This window comes from Micromesistius poutassou, assembly GCF_964030765.1.
Source record: "Micromesistius poutassou genome assembly, chromosome: 2".
NCBI classification, from domain to species: domain Eukaryota; kingdom Metazoa; phylum Chordata; class Actinopteri; order Gadiformes; family Gadidae; genus Micromesistius; species Micromesistius poutassou.
Genome location: NC_140272.1, coordinates 2,456,495 through 2,462,554, shown reverse-complemented (window position 1 = coordinate 2,462,554; position 6,060 = coordinate 2,456,495). Strand labels below are relative to the sequence as shown.

The 6,060-nt window shown below is 36.6% G+C and overlaps 1 long non-coding RNA gene across 1 annotated transcript; it reads right to left on the bottom strand.

The window, feature by feature from the left end:
• Window positions 1-1,575: 1,575 nt before the first annotated feature.
• On the bottom strand, window positions 1,576-3,675 carry LOC311338434. The gene is made up of 3 exons (XR_014633157.1): window positions 3,568-3,675; window positions 2,676-2,738; window positions 1,576-1,702 (listed from the first exon to the last, which is right to left on the bottom strand). It is a non-coding gene; the product is annotated as an uncharacterized lncRNA (long non-coding RNA).
• Window positions 3,676-6,060: the final 2,385 nt, after the last annotated feature.

The window sequence follows — 6,060 nt, the reverse complement described above, 5'->3', positions numbered from 1 at the left end:
AACGAATGAGGAACGAATGAGTAACGAATGATGAACGACGAAGTGACAGTTACTCAGTAACTACTGAGGAGTTACTGGTAAACAGACCAGGGGACTACTGAGGAACGAATGAGTAACGAATGAGGAACGAATGAGTAACGAATGATGAACGACGAAGTGACAGTTACTCAGTAACTACTGAGGAGTTACTGGTAAACAGACCAGGGGACTACTGTATTCGTTACTGAGTAACGAATGATGAACAACCAGGGGCCCTAAAGTGACAGTTACTCAGTAACTACTGAGGAGTTACTGGTAAACAGACTAGGGGATACTGTATTAATGAATCATTATGTGAAATAGCAAACTGACCAATTGATTATGAAAGCAACTGAATTTTCCTGGGATTTCACAATTTGTTAATAAATTAACAAGGCACAGACGGGATGATTGTCATATTTTAATAAAGATATTCACAATACATACATTCATATTCACATTTAAGGTTTATTATGTGGCATTAGTAATGTTGAAGGCTTAAAAGCAATTGTCCACCACTGCAGGGCACGCTTTAAACCTGCCTCCCTTGGTTTCAAGCGCTGTCGAGGGCTGGCTTGGGTCCCACACTGGATCGACTGGTAGAGCTGGATCTGACTGATGAGTTGTTACTCTTTCGCGATCCATTCGTTCCCCAGTAGTTAAGCTTTATGAATCATTCGTTTACCAGTAGTGAAGCTTTTTGTGTACCTTCATGTAAAGTAATGCATCATACTGAGTTGTTACTCTTTCGCGAACCATTCGTTCACCAGTAGTTAAGCTTTTTGAATCATTCGTTTACCATTAGTGAAGCTTTTTGTGTACCTTCATGTAAAGTAATGCATCATACTGAGTTGTTACTCTTTCGCGAACCATTCGTTCACCAGTAGTTAAGCTTTATGAATCATTCGTTTACCATTAGTGAAGCTTTTTGTGTACCTTCATGTAAAGTAATGCATCATACTGAGTTGTTACTCTTTCGCGAACCATTCGTTCACCAGTAGTTAAGCTTTATGAATCATTCGTTTACCAGTAGTGAAGCTTTTTGTGTACCTTCATGTAAAGTAATGCATCATACTGAGTTGTTACTCTTTCGCGAACCATTCGTTCACCAGTAGTTAAGCTTTTTGAATCATTCGTTTACCATTAGTGAAGCTTTTTGTGTACCTTCATGTAAAGTAATGCATCATACTGAGTTGTTACTCTTTCGCGAACCATTCGTTCACCAGTAGTTAAGCTTTATGAATCATTCGTTTACCAGTAGTGAAGCTTTTTGTGTACCTTCATGTAAAGTAATGCATCATACTGAGTTGTTACTCTTTCGCGAACCATTCGTTCACCAGTAGTTAAGCTTTTTGAACCATTCGTTTACCAGTAGCGAAGCACTTTCGGGTTAGTTATAAAACCCCAAACCACTGTTGATGACAATGAGGGATCTACAGCCACTTTAGTTAAAAATGTATACAACATAGGGAAATATATATACATATACTGCGCTCATGACACATAATAACATATAACATAATAACAGGATAATATAGAAAATATTAACAATTTAAAACACAAACAGAAACAAAAAAAGGCATTTTAAAATGTAACAAAAAAAGGCACTCTAAAAACAAAACAAAAACCAGCTCTCTTCATCTGACACGGCTGTAGCGATCCATCGCCTCTTCTGGGGTGAGGACTGAAACAAAGAAAATTATAAACATGTATTAACAGTAGTATTTTGTCAGGATGATGGTAGTGCAGTTGGTTAGGGGTTTACTAGTATTAATACTATTCTTGTATTAGGGTTATATAGTGGCAAGTTAGTTCTAAATTACATTCTAGAGTAATGAATGTACAGAGGTATAATAATACTAATTATTCAATTGTAATTTCCAGTAGTATCAAGAGTACTGTGAGTGTACTGTCTATTCAAGTAGTATTATCTGTACTCTTTAACAGTAGGTTATTATAAATCAAATGAGCACAACTAGAGAGTAAAGTGGGAGTACTGTATAGTTTAGACAAGTGGTAGAATAAGTGGATTATATAGTTTAGTGTTATTTGAAAGCCATGTTCCTGCTGTAGCTTCATCCATTATGCTGCTTTGAACAGTCAGACGTGTTCAGACGTGGCTTTGATATTATAAGCAGACTTGGGACCAGCTGACCACCTAGCTTGTTAAAGAAATGGGTAAGAATTGATCAATTAATCCAGCACCATGAATATAACCATAACCAAAAACTTTTTTATTTTCTACTTAGTAGACTAACTTAAAGTGGCTTAACTGACCTCAATCTAATTTATGTCATTGTCATCATACAATGACATACATCATACATGTCATCACACTTTCCGGTTACGATATCATGTAAAGGTAGATACTTGGTTACTGCAATGTTCAAGTACAAATGGAGTAAATATTACTAGCATCCTCTTGTCTTGGATCCCCTCTAGACACTAGCCTTCAACCAGTTAAGGTGAGCACCCTTATTTTAACATCATAAAACCAGGAAGTAGAAAAGAGGTTTAAAAGTAACACTATTATAGTGTTTTCATAGTGATGTTCATCAGTTATTAATCATTATACTGTGTACAACTACATTTCACAGTCACATGAATCTGAGTATATATGTTAAGTATGCTTAACATTTAAAATAAAAATTAATTACCTGCTTCCTCTGCTGCAGTTTGGCTACTGCGCTGTTCGGATTGTTCCCGCTGACTCGATGGCGCTGTAACATTTTGGAGCACAGAAAGCATGGTTGGTGTAAGGGGCTCAAAACCTTATGAATGATATTGATGAATGCATACAGTGACGTTTTTGTTCATTTGAAAATTGTATGGATACCTTAAAAAAAAATATATACAGTTAGTTAAGAAATAAGGGTTTTATTCACTTTGGGCAATGACATTATCCATTGTCTTTAATGTTATAATATGTAATAATAATATGTATGATCATATGTCATTTTGATTTAGGACAAATCATCATCAACTCATTTGTCATGGTTCCACATGCAGTCCATTGTGTAGAAGACATGTTTGAGAGATTCAGTTGTTAACATTACATACTGTAACTATGGACTAAAATGAAAAGAAAAAAAACAGGGAGAAAGGTATTACCGTAATAGCACTATAACAGTGTAATGTAGCAGTCTTCGGGTTTTTTAGTAGTTAAAAACAACTCCAAAAACTATTCAAAGACGTGGTAACTGGCGCTAACAGAATAACTTTACAAGTCCAATTTCAAAGCTTGGACCACATTTTCATCGCATATCGCCTAATTTAACATTAGATAAGTGGTTGAACCGTCGGTCTTTTGACCTAGTTAAGAGTTAAACTTTTGTGTTTGACAGATAATTAAAATTTGCTTGCAACGTCGGCTATCTAGCCAGCTAGCAATCCATTGGTTAGTGACAAGGTTAGCTAGCAAGGCCAAAAAATACGTGATAGAACAGACGTGGTACGATGTCAAATTAGCTCATTTTAGGAAGCTAAGCAATGTGACCGAATCATTACACTCTCAATTAATAATGAAATAACTTTAAAGCATGTACTTACATTCTAACATGGCTGTCTCTACATGTGGAAGCTCTTCCGTGGGCTGCCTTTTTCTCTTACTCTTTCGCTGAGTCTCCATTGTCAAGTCCTTCTGCACGACCTCCTTGCCCGTCGACGGAAGAGAGTGGGCGTGTCCGACGCATGGGGTAAAACGATCTGCGTATTATAACGTGCCCCTACCCACTGTACACGTCCGTCGACGACTTTACAAGGGACGTTCCCGAATTGCATTGTGGGTCCGCATGTGCAAGACTATCAAGACTAGTCTTATTGAGGGAAGACAGACTTTTAAAAAGAAATTAAAATTGATAAAATGGCTCCAAAAGAAGAAGTTACTTAAAGCCAAAATAAAATGCAAACTCTGCAAAAAGAGCATGAAAATGAAGGAAAACGCAAACGTTGACGGACTGCAGTGGTAAGTATTCTTTTTTTTGTACGGTTTTTATCGATGACTTCCTTTGTTTACTGATATGTCATGTTATAAATTCAAGTTCAGTAACATTAATATTTATCATGAAGAAATGTGTTGTCTTCTGTAGGCAGTGCCGACGTAATAAACATAGAGGGAAAACGACGAGGAAGTCAGTGAGGTGCGGGTCACTTTTTGAGAGGAGCAAATTGTCCCTATTCAGCTGGATGAAATACATTTATAGGTAAGGTATGCAGTAGGGCTGTACGGTATGGACTACAATTTATATCACGGTATGATTTGAGGCATATACGGTAATGCCGTATTATATCACGGTATGTTCATTTTATCTTCTAATTTCTATATAAATGTTTCTGAAGGGGTATCATCAGCCAATCAGCGTTCACTCCCTGAGGGACGTAACATAACAGCCAATCAGCGTTCACTCCCTGCAGTCCAGACTAGAGTGAATCGCAGCACTCCCGGAGCTCTATATCTAAATAATATAATTAAGCAATAGATCACGACAGGCTGTGGTATACGGTCATTATACCACAGTTATTGAGTAATTGTAATTGTTGTAATTGAATGTTATTATTGTGTCATGCACACAGTTATGACTTATGCCTTCTTAGGCTTTAAAAACACTTTGAAACTCATCAAATTCACATCGTTTTGGCCAGAGGACCAGCATAATTTCTTAACCGTGCAAACAAAATAATCTTTGACTTTGACATGTTCTAGAATTTTTTATTAATTGTCGGTCCTAATGTTTATTTTTCTGTCTTCTACTACTTTATCACAGTATGGAAGGGGGAGATTTGGAGCTACCTGGAGGAGGAGAAAATGGGTCTTCTTCCTTGGCAGATTGCTGCATGACATTGGCCACGAACACCAATAACATTTCATTGAGTTTTGTTGAAACTTCTTTTCTTTGTTAGATTTTTTCAGTGTTCTTCAGAAATGCCTTGTTAAAAGTGCAGCCTTTATTTTTGTTCCATTTTAAAATGCCTTTTTTTGTTTCTGTTTGTGTTTTAAATTGTTAATATTTTCTATATTATCCTGTTATTATGTTATATGTTATTATGTGTCATGAGCGCAGTATATATATATATATATTTCCCTATGTTGTATACATTTTTAACTAAAGTGTCTGTAGATCCCTCATTGTCATCAACAGTGGTTTGGGGTTTTATAACTAACCCGAAAGTGCTTCGCTACTGGTAAACGAATGGTTCAAAAAGCTTAACTACTGGTGAACGAATGGTTCGCGAAAGAGTAACAACTCAGTATGATGCATTACTTTACATGAAGGTACACAAAAAGCTTCACTACTGGTAAACGAATGGTTCAAAAAGCTTAACTACTGGTGAACGAATGGTTCGCGAAAGAGTAACAACTCAGTATGATGCATTACTTTACATGAAGGTACACAAAAAGCTTCACTACTGGTAAACGAATGGTTCATAAAGCTTAACTACTGGTGAACGAATGGTTCGCGAAAGAGTAACAACTCAGTATGATGCATTACTTTACATGAAGGTACACAAAAAGCTTCACTAATGGTAAACGAATGATTCAAAAAGCTTAACTACTGGTGAACGAATGGTTCGCGAAAGAGTAACAACTCAGTATGATGCATTACTTTACATGAAGGTACACAAAAAGCTTCACTACTGGTAAACGAATGATTCATAAAGCTTAACTACTGGTGAACGAATGGTTCGCGAAAGAGTAACAACTCAGTATGATGCATTACTTTACATGAAGGTACACAAAAAGCTTCACTAATGGTAAACGAATGATTCAAAAAGCTTAACTACTGGTGAACGAATGGTTCGCGAAAGAGTAACAACTCAGTATGATGCATTACTTTACATGAAGGTACACAAAAAGCTTCACTACTGGTAAACGAATGATTCATAAAGCTTAACTACTGGTGAACGAATGGTTCGCGAAAGAGTAACAACTCAGTATGATGCATTACTTTACATGAAGGTACACAAAAAGCTTCACTAATGGTAAACGAATGATTCATAAAGCTTAACTACTGGTGAACGAATGGTTCGCGAAAGAGTAACAAC